Source organism: Delphinus delphis, chromosome 16 (genome assembly GCF_949987515.2).
Source record: "Delphinus delphis chromosome 16, mDelDel1.2, whole genome shotgun sequence".
NCBI lineage: Eukaryota > Metazoa > Chordata > Mammalia > Artiodactyla > Delphinidae > Delphinus > Delphinus delphis.
Window position 1 is genome coordinate 44,466,468 of NC_082698.1, and position 19,511 is coordinate 44,485,978.

Here is a 19,511-nt window from a genome sequence, read left to right on the forward strand (position 1 = left end):
CACATGCTGTGGAGCAACTAAGCCCGTGCACCATGACTACTGAGCCTGTGCTCTAGAGCCCATGCTCAGCAACAAGAGAAGCCACTGCAATGAGAAGCCCATGCACCGCAATGAAGAAGAGTAGCCCCCGCCCTCTGCAACTAGAGAAAGCCCGCACACAGCAACGAAGACCCAATGCAGCCAAAAATAAATAAATAAAATAAATTAATTAAAAAAAAATTAAATGGGATCATAAGGGTAGGGCCCTAATCTGATAGAATTGGTGTCCTAATAAAAGGAGAAGAGTGAAGGATACCAGAGTGCTGTCTCTCTCCCTCTTTCTTTCTGAGCTTGCTCAGAGGAAAGGCCATGTGAATACACATGTGAGCTAGTGACTCTCTACAAACCAGGAAGAGAGCCTTTACCAGAAACTGAATATTCCATCACTTGACCTTGACTTCTAGCCTCCAGAACTCTGAGAAAATAAATTTCTGTTGTTTAAGCTACCCATTCGGGGTATTTCATTATGGCAGCCTGAACAGACAAATACATTGCATGTTTTTGTTCTATAATTTCTGTTTGGTTCTTTATTTTAATAAGTTCTGTTTCTTTGCTGAGATTTTCTATTTTTTGTTTTTTTCCCAAGAGAATTGGTCATTGCCAGTTTTTATTATAAAATAAAATTGCTTAAATATCCTAGTCAGATAATTCTAACATGAATTTAGCTGAATGCCATTGCATGTTTTCTTTTCTCATTTAAGTTGTGATTTTTCTTGTCCTTGGTATAAGTTGATTTTCAATTGTATTCTGGATATTTTATATATTATATTAGAGACTCTGGAGTCTATCTAATCTTGCTTTATCAGGTAGTCCCCCTGGTGAGGTGTAGCCTGAGGGCTGGTTAGATGAGTTTATTAGGCTTCCTGCTGGGCTCCACTGACACTACCTCAGCAAAAATGGAGCACTGGCTCATGCTGCCTCACTGCAAATGACAAGGATAGGGCTTCAGCTTCCCCTTTGGTGCTGCTGACACCCTCCTGGTGCAGGTGGGAAACTTGTTGCTTCTGAATGAGAGTACAAACTCAGTTCCTTGCTGTGTGCCCTGACACCTGGGGCAAGGAGTGAAGGTCTGATTACTGCTTTGTTGCTGCAGGATGAGAGTGGAAGCTCTCTGCTGGGACCTGCTGTCACCAGGGAGGACAGTGAGGGAAGAAAAGTGCCAACTAGCCCCTTTGCTGACCAACTGGTTCCATCTCATTGGTTCTGTGTGGGAGCTGAGACTCAGCCGCCCCTCCCTGCCCCAGGCTATGCTGATACTGCAGGGAGAGAGGAACAGGAGCAGAGTGTCAACTAAGTTGTGGTGGAGTCTTAGCTTCTCACTTGGCCCTACTGACATTGGTGAAGGGGAGAAGCAGAGTATCGTCTAGCCCTGCTTTATATGACCTTGTTCAGTCTCCTTGATGCTGGGTGTTTCTGGTGGTTTCACTCCCCACTGGGTTCTAGGACACCCGGGGAAGGAGCAGGGGAGTGCCGAGCAGCCCTGACTCACACTGACTCCCTGATACTGGTGGGAGTACAGACTGGGCTCATTGCTGGACACCACTGACACTACCCTGGCAGTGAATTGGGGGTACTGCTTGCTTCTGATGGCTCTCCACTAGGTCCACGGACACTATCTTAGCAGGGAAACAGAGTGATGCCTGCTTCTGCCAAGTGAATGATGGGAAATTAGCTCCTTGCTCAGACCCAGTGATACCACTGGTTTGGGGAATCTAAGCACCGCCATTTGCTTCTGTAGGCTGTGAGTATGTGGGGAGGGTGAGATGAAAGATCCCTGCTTGGCCCACTGAAACCATGGTGGAGGAGTTGGTATTTTCTATTGGTGTTTGCTAGAGCAGGGCAGGTACTACAAGAAGGATTTCTTGTTGCAAGGCCATCCTTTCCCCAGTCCTTTGGCTAAGGGAATAGGCTTTTCTTGGAACTTTTCTGTGCCTGGTCACAGTTGGTTTCTGCAGGACCCAGTCCAGAATATATGGAAGGCAATAAGACGCCCAGAGAACTCACTACCATGTTGTTTTCAAGTCCCTTCCAATGCCTGTTTGTTGTGTTATGCTAAGGGTTTTTAGTTGTAAGAGGGAGGACTTGGGAGGAATGGGTCTATTTTATTTTGGCAGGAACCAGAAGTCTTTTCTCTTTCTGAGAATTTTTAATAGAAATTGATGATAGATTTTTTTCAGATGTTTTTTCTCCATCTATTGAAATGATAATGTGATTTTCTTTATGTTTATTAACATGATGATTATAGTGACTGATTTATTCCTTTATTATTTTGTGTAGATCAAGATTTCTAGCTGATATTATTTTCCTTTCTCTTGTAAGACTTCACATTTTTGTACTTAAGCCTGCTTGTAATGAATTCTTTCAGATCTTGTATGTCAAAAAAATAGCCATTATTTTGGAAGAAGTTTTGAAAAATATTTTTACTGGTTAAAAAATTCTAGGCTGAAAGTTTTTTTCTTCCAGTACTTTAAAGATGTTGCTCCACTGTCTTCTAGCCTGTACTTTTTGGGTGAGAAATATGCTGTCATCCCTATATTTCTTTGCAGTAATATGTCTTTTTTTCTCTGGTTTCTTTTAGAACTTTCTCTTTATATTGTTTTTCAACAATTTGATAATGATATACTTTGGTGAAGTTTTTCTTCCTGTTTCTTTTCTTTAGGGTTAATAGATGTCCTTGAATCTGTGGGTTTATAATTTTTCTCACACTTAGAACATTTCTGGCAGTTATTTCTTCAAATATTTTTTGAGTCACCTACTGACTCCTTCAGGGGCTCAACTTATACACATACTTGGTTTCTTGAAGTATTTCCACAGTTCACTAATGCTTTTTTCATTTTTGAAATTTCTTATTTGTTTCTGTGTTTCACTTTGAATTGTTTCTATTTCTGTGTTCAAGTTCACTAATCTCTGCAATCTTTTGCAAGATTGTATAATCTACCATTAATTCCATCCAGTGTATTTTTTATCTTACACATTATAGTCTTCATTTATAGAAGTTAAATTTATTTTGGTTAGTTTTATATCTTCCAGATTGCTACTTAATCTTTTCAATCTTCTACTTCCTTGGTCATATGGAAATTAGTCATAACATTTTTTTAAAATGTCCTGCTGTACTAAACCTAGCATCTGTTTCATTTCTTGGTCAGTTTCAATTCATTGATTTTTCTCTTCATTGTTGGTTATATTTTCTTGCTTCTTTGCATGCCTGGTAATGTTTTTTATTGAATGCCAGATATTATGAATTTTATCTTGTTAGATGCTCAATATTTTTGTCTTCCTATAAATATTTGTGATCTTTGTCCTTGGACTCAGTTAAGTTACTTAAAACATAAATTCCGTTACATTTAATTTTAGTTTAAGTAGGTTAAGTGTTCACTGTAAGTCATTTAATTGTTATGTTCTCAATGAATTAGTACCTAATTTTGATTAATATGCTCTTGTTAAATTAAAGAATAATTTTCAGGAAGTTACATGGTAATCTGCTTTTGGATGACTTGCCTATCTTAAAATGCATTTCTGTTGCCCATAGACTAGACACATGATAATTTGGGAAGTAATAGATCTCCTGAGACACACTGTTCCTTCAAATCTCTATAGTTTCATTGTGTTCTGTTATGGAGAAATGCTGAGGAGAATATTATAGTCAATGAATTGTTTTCTTTTTAGGGTACCAGTTTTTACTTTCTCAATGAATCTATGATTCTTTATTGGACAAATCTTGGTGTTTTTCATCCTATATTCTTTTTATTGGGACATATTAAGACTTTGCATTGTATTTATATTTTCTTTCATTGCATGAAAGATCCTGCTTGTGTCTGAATACACATCTCACAATTTTTTTTTTAGTATCTACTTTAGGTATCCTAACTATTTTTATGTTAGGTTTCCATTTCTCTCCTATTCATCTCTATTAGTTTTGCCCCTCTAACTTGCATTTCTTTGTCTTTCTTACCATTGTTTTTTCTTCTCTGTTTTCCTGGAGTAATTCACCTACAGTGTTCTCTTCAATTCCTTTTGCATATTGCATGCTTTCCTTCCCTTGTCCTCTCCTACTTTTCCCCCTTCTTCTTCTCTCCTACTAATCTTGTATCTGCTTCTCTCTTCCTCCTTTTGTTAAAGTTTTATTTAATATTGAATGCTGTGGTTTTAAATATGTTTATCTTTGAATAGGGTCAGTTCTATTCAAATTTAATAACCAAAAACATGGGTAGAATTTTCTTGACTCTCTTCCCTTTTTTAACCTGGACAACATTTTGATTGTCTCCTTAGGCCAAGTTAAAAGAATGTGTTAGATCCTATATAAGGATGTAAGTCATGCTGAGTTAGGAAGGAATCTGTAGTCACGATTCTACTTCACTTAAGGACCAATGAGACAAATGCTTACTAAATGTTTGCCCACTGAATGGATGAACTACTGAATGCTTGTTTGACCTGTTCATAGAAAAGTGCAAAGTTAGGTCAAAGGATTAAAGCCACCTTGATCATTACTAAGTACTCTACAAATCCTGGGCTGAGATACTCAGAGGTAGCCAAGGCAGCAGTTATAGGGCAATGGATTTTGGTAAAACACTGCACTTTCTCTGAGACACTACAAGTTTTTATTGCAAAGACATTGTACCATGTGCCCTTGGGCTCTGTTACATGACCACAGAACAGTGACAGATATTACAAATTAGACATCTGTGGTTGTGACCAAATTCCTGGAATGGGTGACTGCAGGGCCCCAGACAATGTCTGCCCTTCTGAGTGCAGACTGGGGAGGGAAGTCCCCAGGCAGCACTGCCACTGATGCAACACATCTGTGCGAGGCCTTGATACAAAGCTCTCCTTTTCCAAACGTTTCCTCCACTTCTGTGTGGGAGTGGATATCATGAGGTGCATTAAATCCGTGCTCTGCTGAGAGGCCCATGACTCCCAGCAACTTTCAGGGATGGGCAGTGTGTGTGTGATTTGGAGAGGTCACCAGTTCCCCTATCACTCTTGCTCTCTCTGCACTGTGACATATTATGGAGAGTTCACACTCAGGCATGTCAGAGCTAAATGGTGCAGGCTGATTTGGTGTCACTTGCTAATGCCCTGGATTCTTTATTGCTGTAGATATGCACATGTGAGGGACAGCTCAGACTCCCAGTCGCCCAGCTCTGCCCCTTTCCATGCTGGATGGCAGACAGCAAGCCCATTTCTTTCATCGGCTCCTGTCAGAGCAAAGTCTTTGCCTTCATCTTGTTTTCCATAACTGCCTCTCAGACATTTACTGACCCTCAAATTTTAATATCCACTTGCTACTGCTTGATCTGGCCCATGATCCTATGTTTTTGAAGACTAAATACGCCAAGACCCATAAATTATTTGTATGTAATAGATGTAAGATTTAATCACTGGAATTAGTCCTGAATTGGTTAAGCAAGTTTTAATTAGAACTTCAAAAAAACTTCTTCTGGGCTGTGCAGAGTAAAGAAAGTAGGTGTTATCTAGCTCACAATTCCTGCAAGGTGTGAGTGGTGGTCATCCATCCTGCTCCAGGCCATGGCTGATTGATTCAAGGGAGAGGAGCCTGATTCAAGCTAGTCACATTCTCCCTTTTAGGACTATGAAAACCTGAATGGAGAAAAAGGAGCCAGAAGGGGTTGGAGCACAGTTATCTTCGGACAGAACCCCAGACCTAAGGTCCACCTGCCCTTGTATCTGAGGCACCCTGCCTCCCCTCCAGGGTCCTCTCATTTCTGCCATATCTCTTCATTCTCACTCTAAGCCTCTGGGCTCAAGAGTCTGAAGATTGCCACAGATACCCCCTGCTTTTGGCCATGCTCGTTAGACATGTCCCCATATCTTATCCATGGCACAACTGAGCCAAGCATTCCCAGAATTCAGATGTCCACACTCACTGTTTCAGGGTACTCAGGCCCCACCTTCACCCCTTTGTAGGTCACAAAACCCCAGTTATGGAAATAAAATGAAGATGGAGGTATGTGGAATGTCTGTCTTTCTGAAGTCCAACAAATTTGCTTACAGACCCTTCTGGTCCATTGAAGTAAAATATTATCCAGTGTGTTCAAAAATATACCTAAATGCTTTAGAATTTTTATCTGGAACTGAGATGCATACACTCATTTAATAAATTTAATAATTATTCTAATTTCAAGTTTGGTTTGTGTTATGATGGGAGGTAAATAAAATATGGAAACTGAGTCAGTCATGAGGAGTTTAAAATAGATACTACTTATCTACTTGTTAATTGATGGATTAAGTCTCTGATTTATTTAATGGTCATCCACTCAGTCAGTGAAACTTTACAGAGAACAGCCTCATGACAGGGCATGAGTTGGGGAAAACCAAGATAGGAGCAAGACATAGTGCCTGTTCCCAGGGAGCTCAATGGTGGGGAGTCAGTCCTAAAAACATATATCAATATGTGTTGACAGGTGTGAGAAAAGACTTGTGGGCATGAGCCTGAAGAAGTCATTTGCATTTGATACAGGCATAACTGAAGGCAAGTAGACTAGCTAGAAATTTCTTGCAGCCATGCAGGTGGGAGATGGTGATCTAGACTACAGCAATAGATGGAAAGAGAAGTTGACAATCCCCAGAGATATTTAAGAAGTAGGAACTATGGAATTAGAGATTGGAAGGTGTGGGGGTAGACAGTGAGGGAGAGGGAACCTTATGGGTGCAACCCACATTGCTATTTTTGGAGCGCTTGGTAGATGGTGATGGAGATAGAGATAAAGAAAAAAGTTTATGTGAGAAAAAGGAATATGGGAGATAAGCAAAATGGGGACAAAGAGGTAGAAAAAAAACCTAGCAGAGTGTGGTGTGAAGGATAAAGAGAGTGTTTGGATTAGAAAGGAGGACTCATTTCTGTTGAATGCTACTGAAATGTGAAGGATGATGTATACCATGTTTTTAATTGATGACTTCTGTTTTCTCTGAGCAGCAGCAGAGAAAGTGTTCTGATGAGAATGAATTTCAGAGGTTTGAGAACAGAATTTCTGGGCAACTTTCCAGCCTGATGTAGGAAGCAAGATGAGCTAATTTATGTAATGCGTTTTGAATAGTGCCTAGCAAAGATTAAGCTCTCAATAAATGTTGGCAGCTATTATAATGGCACCAAATTGTTCAGCTTTATGGTTTTTCTCTAACAGTGATTAACACCTGGGATATAAATACAAAAAAAGTTGGACAGACGCATTAATTCTGAGAGGGGTTTTTCAAGAAGAGAGTTGGGAGGGCAAGGGAGTTGTGGAAATTGGCAAGCATGATAGAAATAGTGTTCTGTGGAATTTTAACTGGATTAAAAAAAAAAAGGAGGACAAGAGAAAGCAGCTGGGTAATGGGAACATAGACAGTTCCTGGGCTGCAAAGTCTTCATGATGTTACAACATTGGTGCAGTGGGAGTAACTGAATGAAAGGGACTGAAGGATGAAAGGTTGAGGAAGAGAGTGGGATTTCTAACTTTTGGACTTATGCATACAGCAGTAATCATTGATGACAGCATTCAAGGAGGCAATGGAAGCAAGGTGATAGCGTGGAATGGAGGTGAAGGTCACTGGAAATGAGCTGATCAAAGGACTGAGAACTGAAGGTATAGGGCTTGAATGTTAAAGTTACCAGGGTAGTGATAGGACTTGGAGGCAGTGGAATGATCACAAGGCCGGAAGGTGACAAAGGTAGTAGCTGGAAATGGGTGATGTAACTTAGCCTCATTTCCCCAGAAAACAGAGCCTGAAACAGAGACTTGAGTGAAAATGCTTTATTGGATTCCAGGGGGTAGGAGTAAGGTCAGGAGGAGTGAGGCAAGGAGTGAGAAAAAAACACGATTTATCATTGTGTTGTTCACTGCTACAGGCAACTGGATGCTTGATCCCAGGGGACAGTTTAAGGAGTCATGTGAAAGGAATATCAGAATCTTCTCTATGGAGGAGAAAGAGGGAAACATTTATGCATTGCCTCCCATCCCCATTAGTCAAAGAACTCCCCCAATAGGGTGACATGCCCCCAAAATTTCTGGGTTGAGCATCTCTGGCTACTAAGCAGGTTACAGAGAAACACTGACAGGAAATGAGAGGCACACAGGAGTGATACTTCCAGGTTGTACCTGCGTGAAGGATGTTGGCTCCTACAGAATACTGGATGCTCCATAGTGGCTGGAACAGGAGGCAGGTGAGGCTGAGAGCATTTGAAGGGATGCCCAACAGGTGTCCACTGCAGGCCACACTTGTACCAGTCATATCTGCTAAGGCCATCCATTCAGTGCCATGTGGCACAGAGTCAGCTTCAAGGTCATAGCTGCTGCAATCTCTGCAAATATTTAATTAAATGTTATTAGTGAAACAAGTCACTACTGCAACTTGCTATGTGGCAATAACTAGTATTCAGTGACCATTCTTCCACCACCTAGTCTAGATTTCTCTTACCCTCGGCCAGCACTTGGGCTTGTCTAGGTCACTTTCTTGGTGTGGGAACTTTGATCTTCTTACCCAAAGCATCTAAGTCCTTGGTTGTCTTGCCTGTGTCAGCTGGCAGTTGCTGCAATTACCTGTTCACCGTTCTCAGCAGTATGGAAGCCCCAAGAGATAAACCAATAAGTCACCTGAGTTCTATATAGACCCCTCCCTGACTCCATTACACAGGAGAAACCCTAGCTCCTCAGAGTAATCAGGATCCAGGACCCCCACCACTAACTCCTCTTTTTTTTTTTTTTTTTTTAACCCACTGGTTCACTGGCATTAGTGGTCCAGAAGTGACCAGATGAGAGTTCCTCCTTCAAGTTGAGCAGACTATTATGTTCACTTAGAGAGAAGCCTCTCCCCGACCATCACTCTTCCATCCCCTGAACCAGGGCCTCTGATCTGTCAAAGCCTAAGGTGGCAGTGACAGGAAGCACAAAATCCATAAGAGGGTCGAGGGGGTGATGGTGGGAGAGCCCAGTCTTACTTCTATACCTTGCTTGATTTCCCCCATCTTCTAATCAGTTCTTCATCAGCCACATGTGTTGCTTGCAGCGCTGCCTATGAGGGTTTTTTTTCCTTTACTCTTGTCCTCCTCTCGGGACCCATGAGTGGACTGAGAACTGCGGCAGTTTGCTTCAGCTGTGAGCACCAACTTAGGATGCCAGCTCAGGTGTGCGGCCAGGCCTGGTTCTTCCCTCCTCTGGCAGCTGGCCACAGGGAAACTCCATGAGTCCATAGGTGTGAGCTGAAGGCAGATGTAAGTGAAACAGCAGGACAGACATAGGAGACTGGGCCATCAGTTTACATAATGTTCTCTTCCCCTTGGGTCTGCATAGGCCAGACCTTGAATATGCCAGTTCCTTTGTGGGAAAGATTGCTGCCGTGCCCACCCAAACTCATGATTATATCCAGCCCCAGCTGCATGGTAACTTGCCCTCCCCGGGCTGGGAGCTCATTTTTACCAGGGCCCACTGACATGCCTGGAGCTGCTTTTCAAAGAGTGAGTAGCTTTCTGCCACAGAAGGGGTGGCCCTGCTTCAGCCTCCTAGGGGTCTGTGACCCAGCTCTGCTACTGGGACTTTCCAGAGACCCTGCAGAGTCCTGTTCCACCAGATGCTGCATTGCCTGAGAGTCAGGGCACTGAGTGCATAGCTGGACCTGCGGCAGAGCCTTTTCTTATTCTGAGCTCCACTCAGAATTGGCAGCCTACTGGGTCATCTGATAAGTCGGTCAAATCAGTACTTCCAAGTGTGGTCTGTTTTGTTTCCAAAATCCATAAGGCTTACTAAACACCATGTCATGTCTTAGTGGCGGGGAGGTATAAGGTGCAAAAATGTGCCCTTCGTCTGGGAGGAAATGGCCCAGACTGGGTCATTGGGCTGGTCACTGGATGCTACGGCTTCGCCAGGGGGAGCAAAAGCTTGCGGATTTATCTCCTTTCTTTTGGCCCTACTGTGATTGCATCTAGAGTACATTCGTGCTTTCAAATCAGAGAACTCTGCACTTCATGCCTCTAAAAGGTCAATCAAGCTGTGTTTACAGCATTAGCGTTCTCAAGGGCCAATTCATTTGTTTCCACCTGAAAAAATGGTGCAGTTTTATAATGAGGGCTTTAAACTGTAAAGCATTATTCAAATGTTAAATGTTTGATATTATCCTGTTTAGTTGTCACACTGCTTTTTCTTCTTTCTTTTCTTTTTTTCTTTTCTCTTTTGTAGCTGAGGGTTGCGAGAGGAAAGAGGAATGAATTAGAGCTGCCACAACTAGGGCTTAGGGCAGTGGTGTTCAGAAATATCTTGGGAATTAAGCAAACGAGGGACTGCTCTTGTTTATGCAGATCTGTCCCCAGGATTCTTCCAAGTGCCAGCTGGTGACCTGGGATTGATAACTGAAGGGTGAAATGGAGTATGTCCCAGGTCGATTTTTAAAAATTATACCTCTCTCATATGGGGATACAGCTAAGTTGTAACCAGAATCATCTTGAATAGAAAGTTGGCCAAGTGCTTTATGAACTCTATATACTGCATGCACGGCTGGGCATTCTAAGGGCTGCAAGGGTCCAGGCTCCTGGTGGAGGCCTTTGAGAAGGAGGGCAAGGTCCAGACGCTTTCAGCACTGGCATGCTATTTCAGCCTGGGAGCTTGGCTTGGAGTCAGTCTGAATTTCCTAAAGTTTCATTTCTCTTTGTGTAGAAGGTGTGCCCCAAAGTAAGCAATTTGACTTGGGAGCAGATGGCCTGGTACATGGATTTCTGGGAATGATGGCTGGAGTCTCATGACAGGTTGATGACAGTGGTACAGGAACAGGCTCTGTGAGCAAACCTTGGGGATTTAGCTGCCACAATGAGTTCTGTCTGGCCTCATTTGCACTGTTGCAGGGCTGCATCCAGCTTGAAGATGAGCAGGGGGCCAGGCTGCTCCCCTGCAATTCGGCTTTCTAGGAGCAAGAGTGTGCTGGAAATATGAGCCTTTTACCTGTGTGCAATTGAAGGAAATAACTAGAAATATAGCTTCATTGTGGACATTGAACAAGCGTGACTTGTGAGGAGCACTTTCAAAGCAACTTTTATTATCAGTGTGCTGATGTTTATTTTCTCCTGGTGAAAACTGAGTAGTTCCAGGGCCAGAGTTATTTATTAAAAAGAAAAATTTGAAATTAGACAAAATCAGATACTTAAGAAGAATATTAGGGTAATGTGGGAATATGAAAGGACACAGATACACTCATACGGGTACATGAAACTGAAAATCCAGTGAGAGAGAACTGGGGACACAAAAGTCAAATATTCCTTCAACAGCCGGGTTTTGTGTGTTTGCGGTGCTGACATCTAGCCTGACCTGAATCAAAAACCCTCTTTGGAAAGTGGTGTAAGTCTTCATGAGCACTTAGCTCTCTGCAACTTTAGTGTAGTATATCTATCTGTTTTTCCCAAAATTAATTTTCAGGCTTTTGGAGAAAATCGTGATACGTTAAAATAGTGAGGAAAAATAAATTTGTAAAAAGTTAGGAACAAATTTTATGGAGTATTATTGATTGCCTTTTTAAAGTTGACAATTCGAAAGCTGATATAACAAATGAAGCTTATTTAAATAAATCCAATAACATTATAAATATCTTAAGAAAAACAGTTTTATTTGTATCACGCTATAGTCTTAGTTTGCAAAGCCCCATGATGCTAAGGATTTTTGATGCTGTCTCATTGGAAATATTGTTGTGTTGCATTGTAAGAAAAAAATATATAAGCTGTGAAATGAGAACTTCAAATATTTGTGAATGTTCCCAATACTTTTCTGAATTTTGGGGGATTACAATCTAAACAAGAAACCCCATAGGAATCATTTCACTTATGAGCCTGCAGATAGCTCCCGTCTTCACCCTGTCATGCTGGCATTTCCTCAGAGACGTGTGTGGTGTAAAGGCCAGCCCCAAAGGATCTCAGTTGGATGGGCTGGCTGAGTCCCAAGATCTCCTCTTACTTGCTTTCGACTATGGGCTGTTATATTATCTTCACAAACCTGTGTCTTCATTTGTAAAATGATGATAAAAACAGCACCTATTTCATAGGCCAATTAAATGACATAAGAAATATGAAGTGCTTATTAGCGTAGAACCTACAGCTTTGAGGGGAGTTGATAAATGACACCTTTTTCTATTTTATTATTACTATAAGGGACACTCATCAGAAGTTGAGTGAGTTGTACTAAATTGAAATGGTAAAGTACCTATTTTCTGCAAGCACTGTGGGAGGCTGGTCCCTCACAAGTCCCTCAAAGGAATAGAGAGATGTAGAGGAGCAGGGCGAGGACACTTTAGGAATAGAAAAGGCACCAGCACACACATACAGGGACATGCATCAGCAGTCCATAAACACCCCCCCCCACACACACACACAAACACACGTTCTAGAGCAGAGCCCTGCTCAACAATATTTCATACGCTTTCCACATTTCCCAGGCTTCCTTGCAGTGAGTCAAATGTCTGGACAACGAACTGTAAGCAGAGGTGACAAGGGTCTCTTCCGGGATGAGCAGGTCAGTGTGCCTCCTCTTTTCCTCCTGCTGGGACTTTGGAGGCCACTGTCCTAGGTCATATAGCTCCAGATGGAGGGGGCTGCCTGACCCACATCAATACTGTCTGAGAAATAAACCTTTGTGTGTTAAGTGACTGAGATATTAGGGTTAGTTGTAGGAGCTAGCATCACTCACCCTGAGACATTGATTTATAACCTAAAAGGGCTGAGCTCTAGAATAGACTCTAGGTAGAGACAAGAACAGTATTCAATCGTTGCTCTTATTAGATAGCTCAGGTATGGCTGACTTTAAATAAACACTGTACCCATTAAGATGCAACCCTGGAAAGGTCTTGGCAGTGAACTGTTGCCATATCTATCTAACCTGTATTTAGAGAAGCTGTTTTCACCCCATAGTGGTTTATGCTGTGTTGGAAATCTCTAGGAGCTGCACTATTTCCTCATCTCTTTCTGGCCCTCCTGATGATTGAGGCTTGTGCCCCTCCCTAATCCAGTCATCCAGAGCATGGGATGTGGCTTCTTGGAAGAAGACAGGGAAGGACCTGAGAAGGACTAAATGGGTCCCCGCCACAGGCAGAGAATATGCCAAGAGAGCTGGGGATGGGTAGGGTATTGCTAGGCGGTCTGTGGGAGACCAGTGGAAAATAGCAATCCGTGGGACCCAGGCTATGGTTGCTACCAATGGGGTCAAAAGGCTCCTAATGGTGATTGAGAACAGGGAAGAGGGAAGAAGAGACTGGTAGTCGCAATGTGGGCAAAGTGCTGGTTCAGTGGTAACACTAGCCAATGTGTACCAAATGTCTGTTATATGCTAAGTATCTTAGGAGCACTATCTTTTCTGATCTTCCCCACAAGCTTATGAAATAGGATTGATCACATTTTTATGGTGAAAATAATTGAGGCTCAAAGATGTTAAGTAATTTGCCTGAGATCACAGAATCATTAAATCTTGGGGCCGAGATTCAAAACCAGATTTCTCAGACTTAAAAGCCTTCCTCTCCTCATTCTAGCTTATTTCCTCCCAAGAAGAAGAAAGACATGGAGGAAAAAAAAGTCATTACCTGTGTGACTTGGCAGGGCAGTGTGTTGGGGCCGGAGCCAGGAGGAAGAGGAAGCTGGGACTAGGTGTGGCAGAGGCAGGCAAGATCAAGCCAGTGTCATTTCCAAGGGGAAATCTGTTCCAGTAGTTGGGCAATAGCAGAAGCTTCCAGTAAATGCAGGTGAAATAGGAAGGTAATGACGTTTTTATTCAATCTGATCTGTCTGGCACTTTGCTGGAAGTTTAGGGAGGAGTCTAACCTCTTGAGAAGAGGTCTGGTCAGGACTGGGCAGGGCTCAGTGCTTCCACCTGGACTTCTGGGCAGAGCTGGTGGGTTTAAGCCTCCAGATACTTGGGCTTCAGTGTGCCTACATCTTTGTGGAGAAAGTCAGTGACTGACATAGATTCAGAGGTAACCAACTGCCCCATGATTCCAAATTGCATGTTACATTTCACCCCATTTGAGGATCCGGTTCTAAATGGAATTTTGGGCCATTAGAAATGAGGACTGAGAATCTGCAAGGTTAGGAGGTTGGTTGTAAGGTCAGTGATGTGGTTGTCAATATGCATGAAGATGAAGATGAGCAGGTTACCCAGATATCAAGCCAGGCAGTTGATAGACAGCAGATCCCAAGAAAGGGGAGCCAGGAGGCAAAGCATCAGATCTCCAGATCCCCACTGTCAGGCTGTGATGTGAATCCCCAGGACATGGCCCTTTACTAGGAAAGGTCATTACCTGTGTGACTTGGCAGGGCAGTGTGTACCACAAACTAATGACTCTGGGGCTCTGTCCAGTGTAGTTCGGCCTGCACAGGGTTAAAAAGTAAATTGAAATGCCCTGGGTGGGGCCAGTGTTCTCCAGTTCTCCACAGTTCCCACCAATCTCATCTGACATCTGGACAGCTTCATTCATGTGTCCACTCCTCTGCAGATCTTCGAGAACCATTGCAGGGAGTCCCGCCAGCCTTGCCTTTTGTTTTATGTAGATGCACTGGTCCACCTTCAGACTTTTCTGCTGCAGGACTGACAGTGAAGTGAGAGCTGGCTCCACCTTCCCTGCCTCCCCAGGACAGGACACAGAAATGCCCCCAGCAGCCCCCCTCGCCCACATCCTGCTCAGTCTGGAAAAGGAGACCAGGGAGGAAGGAAGGAGAACATTTATTGAGAAATGTTAGCAAGACAAAGGTTGGAAGGGGGCAGCGAAGACCAAGGGAGAAAGAACGGCTTTCTCCTGGAAGACCAAATGCAATGCTGATGCGTCAAGGTGCTTTTGCACATGTATTTCCCAGGTTCTTGGGTTTTTAATCATAAGGTTTTTCTTGACCTGTTGAGTAAGGAAGGCTGACGGAACAGCCCAAAGAGTGATGCTTCATGTACCATATTCTTCAAGGAGCTGGTAGTGGGGGTGCCTTTGACAGGTGTGTTCTGGGATCTCCAGAGGAGGGGGAACTGCAGGTTTAGGGAAACACAAAGAGTTGAGCAAAGTTGAATGAGTCAGAACTGAGAGGGTGATTGTTCTTCATTGTCCAGCCTGCTCCATCCCACAAGCTAGCACGTGTGGCTGTTGGGATTGAGAAGTGTGGCGGCTCCAAAGGGAGATGTGCTGTGAGTGAGTGTAAAATACACACCAGATTTCAGAGACCCACTATAAAAAGAAAAGTGTTCCCTATCTCATTAATAAGTTTTAGGTATGTTACGTGTTGAAATGATAACATTTTTGACATATTAGGTTAAATAAATTGTATTATTAAATCATTTTACCAGTTGTTTAGTTTTTTTTTAATGTGGCTACTAGAAAATTTTAAATTACATATGTGGCTTGTATTACATTTCTGCTGGATAATGCTGGTCTAGGCTTTTCTTAAAGTTCCAGGAGCAAAATACAGGAACACACAAGCTCACAGACACAGATACAACACACAGCCACACACACATAGCCACACACACACTCTGTTGAGGGTTCCAGGCAACTCCAACAGTTGGAAGATAAGTCTGCTGAACTTTTCTCTTGAAACTGTGATCAATTCTCGAAAATAATGCAGACCCCTCCTCGGCCCTTGGCGACCCCCTGCTATTGATTAGTCTTCCTTTTTTCCCCTTGTCGTCAGCCCCTCCACTCCTGCCATCTTTGCCTCCACCATACCCCACCTCAAACCCAGCTTAGGCTGTTTCCCACTCTTTTAAATGCCACCATAGATTCAGGGTGTGAGATGTGCTGGAGGGAAAAAAAAGTACTTACCCTTTGGGAATAAGAAGTCATTTTTCCCAGACTTTGGAAATTAACATAATGGGGCTTTTCTGCATTCCAGCTGCAACGTTGGATCTGGCAGGTTGGCTGTTCTCTGACATAATGCAAAACATAACTCAGTGGTCATTTCCATGTGTAAAAAGTTCAGCAGTATTGTTGGAACAATCATCATAAATCAGGAACAACTTTCTTTAGGGAATCTATTGCCACTTGATTTAGTATTTCCTGGCAACTTGCCTATCATGGAATGAAGCCATGATTGCTTCCTACACAAAATGTTATCTGCAAAACATCCCACCAGAAACCTATAGAAAGAACACTGACCAGCTTGCAAGTTTTGATAATCTGTGACTGCTTTTTATATTGAGAATAAATTTGACAATGGGACTCATTGTTAAACTGGACAATATATTCCATGGAACAGCTTCCAAGTTAAAATGGGGTTTATATGGCGTTTTACATACCATTTGTTCCAAAGGAAAGAAAATCGGACTCTTTCAGTTCCAGGAAGAAAATTCAGCAAAACATATATACTGTGAAATAAGAGAAATTATCCTCAGCAACTTTTGTGCTAACATGTTCAGTTATTATGAAAACAGGGAAATGTGAATCAGCTGTAGAGAGTAGGGGAGCATGACAGTCTCACATCCAAAATGTCCCAGAGCTTCTTTTAGACGAGCACTGTGAGGATGTGCAGTTCCTCACATGTAAAGGAGGAATTTACTCAGAAAGTACTAGGAGGAAAGGCTGGGAGACTCCCTCCAATGCCCTGTAGTAGTTTTGCCGGGGGCAGTGCGCTGTGGGGGAGGGGCGGTGGGGGGAGTTAGGGACTCAGTAGATGGAAATCTTGTCAGTTCACAAACCCATGGTGGCTCTAACCCCCAGATGACACCTGTTGTGGACGATAAGCCCAGGTCAAGAACAGGAGTGACCCTTGGCCAGCACTCAGCAAAGAACAAGGACACTCCCAGAAAACACCTGACACCCTCCAAAACTTAGCAAAGACACTGAGCAGAGATGAAGAGCTCTGTGCGGGGCCACCTCTGCTGGTTCACTCCTGAGCTGCCTAGCTCCCCAGGCCACTGAATCAGCAAAGCAAAACTTGAGTATTTAGTAAATCTAAACCTATATTTTCTTCCTTTCCCTTCCCTTGGGTCAGAACAATTCAGACTGGGATCTCAGTTCCTGGTCCTGGACAAATATTGTGCTCCCTTTGTAATGATGAGCACACAGAGAAAAATTGCCAGGCAAATGAAAAGATAGCAGAGTTCAACAGAAGGGACCACTCTGAGGAATCAGAGAAAATATTTTTCTATGAAATATAGTTTCTACAAGAGACGCGGGAAGCACTCCTGATTTGTGTTTCCAAAAAGCTTCAAAAGGACATTTCTTCTATGAAATTTGAGCAGGGAACCATAAAGAGAAAAACAAACAGGTAATGGAAGCCAGCATGGAGATTTAAAAAGAAAATGTTCATTTCAGATTGAAATGGAGGAAGTGAACAGCAAAATGGATCCTGCAGCAAACAGGTTTGATGGAGCAGAAGTCAACTTTTACATCACAAAACTCAGAGAAAAAAGACAAAGAGATAAAAAGAATGGGAGAATATATAAAAAGCATGGACAAGAGACATGTTTAATATGTAAACGCTAGGAATTTCAGAAAAAGAACCAATAAAAATGGAGCCATTATTAAAAAACAATTTGGGAGAAGTTTTCCTGAGCTAGAGAAAGTCTTGAGTTTTCTGAAAATCAGACAAAAATAATGAAAAAAAATTAATGCCTAGACTTAATTTTGATAATATATTTTAATTTCAAGAATAAAAACAGATTCAGTGAGTATCCATGCAGATAAAGCTTGCCCCCCACTTCTCCTTTGCAACATGAAGAAGACAGAATTGTCTACAGAATTATGAGGAAAAAAGGATTGTGACCCAAATGGGATTGTCAGTTAAAATGTGTGTTGACAAGAAGTAAAAGCAAATTCCTCATATTACATAAGGAATAATCAATTGACATTGCTCTATTTTTGATAATGAAAATTAGAGAAAATAGATATCAGTACATTTTAATTTAATGTCATTACTAATAGGATAAAAATAGTAGATATGACTTCCAAAATCACGGGAAAAGTCAAGTTAAAAAAGATAACTGTAGTCTGTAAAAAGGTATAACTGATTCACTTTGCTGTACAGCAGACACTAACACACATTGTAAAGCAACTATACTCCAATAAACATTTTTAAAAAAGGTCCATTAAAAAGAACCATAAAACAACAAAACCCATAAAACCATGTTTTATAGTAGACATAAAACTAAACATATAAATCTTGTTAATAAAATGATCAGGATAAACTCTCACTTTGAATCACAGACTTTTATATTGGGTTAAAACTAAATATTTTATCAGTGTACCCAGTCAATCCCAAAATAATAAAAATAAGGCAATGGGCAAAGACATAAGAAGATGAATCCAAACAAAAGCAGGGCAAGAGACTTCCGCAGTTGCCGGCGTTCCGGAGCCCAGACGCAGCCTCTGAGTCACTCGGCACCTTTAGTTCGGTCAGCGGCGTGAGGGTCTCGCCGCGTCGCGTGTCGTCCGCGCCGCTCTGCCCGTGTACGCCGGTGCGCTCGCCCGGAAGGAAGGCCGGCCTGCGGAGCTCCCGCCCGTGTCCCCCGGCTGGTCCGGGGGGTCCGGGCACGCGCGGACTGGACCGCAGCCCGCACCCCGAGCGGACGGGGTCATGAGGCGTCTGCCGTACTTCTGCCGCGGCCAGGTGGTGCTGGGCTTCGGTCGCGGCTCCAAGCAGCTGGGCATCCCTACAGCTAACCTTCCTGAACAAGTAGTAGATAATCTTCCAGCTGATGCATCCACTGGCATATATTATGGTTGGGCCAGTGTTGGAAGTGGAGACGTCCATAAGACGGTGGTGAGCATAGATAGGATGGAACCCATACTGCAAGAATACAAAAAAGTCCATGGAAACTCATATCATGCATGCTTTCAAAGAGGACTTCTACGGGGAAGTTCTCAATGTGGCCATCGTTGGCTACCTCAGACCAGAAAAGAACTTTGATTCTTTAGAGTCACTTATTTCAGCAATTCAGGGTGATATTGAGGAAGCTAAGAAACGACGAGATTTACCAGAACATTTGAAACTCAGAGAAGACAATTTCTTCCAGGTTCCTAAAAGTAAAATAATGGCCACTGATGGAAAAGCATCTTATTTATTCATTCACTGTTTTCTAATATTTTACTGCTCATAACTACAGTCTCATCTTGGTTATACTTTAAAAATCAAACATTTTCCTACAGCTGTGAATTAAACAGTACAATGTAGTTACCATATTATGTTCCAACTGTTCAATTAAACCCATCGTATTACAGTACTAAAAAGATTCATTTTAAAAATTTTCTTTTTTATGTAATATGTTGATTAAAATGGACCACTGGAAAGGTCTTAAGTGTTTTATAATGGAAATGAAATATATATAAATACGGGTAGCAGGCAAGTCACTAGTTTGAGATGAGAACTATCATTCTCATGGTAAAATTTTAGCATGCATGCACCTGTATAGCATGCTCTGCTAATCAGGAGGCTTATAAAAGTAACTATATTAAGCAGAGGGTTGACAGTTTATTACACACCTAAGGGGAAAAATCCAGACTTGGTATTTTTTGTATTTTGTGCATTTATATATTAT

General features: G+C 42.3%; 1 pseudogene; it reads left to right on the forward strand.

The window, feature by feature from the left end:
- Window positions 1-7,570: 7,570 nt before the first annotated feature.
- Window positions 7,571-19,073, forward strand: LOC132439186 (riboflavin kinase pseudogene; annotated as a pseudogene).
- The last annotated feature ends 438 nt before the right edge of the window (window positions 19,074-19,511 follow it).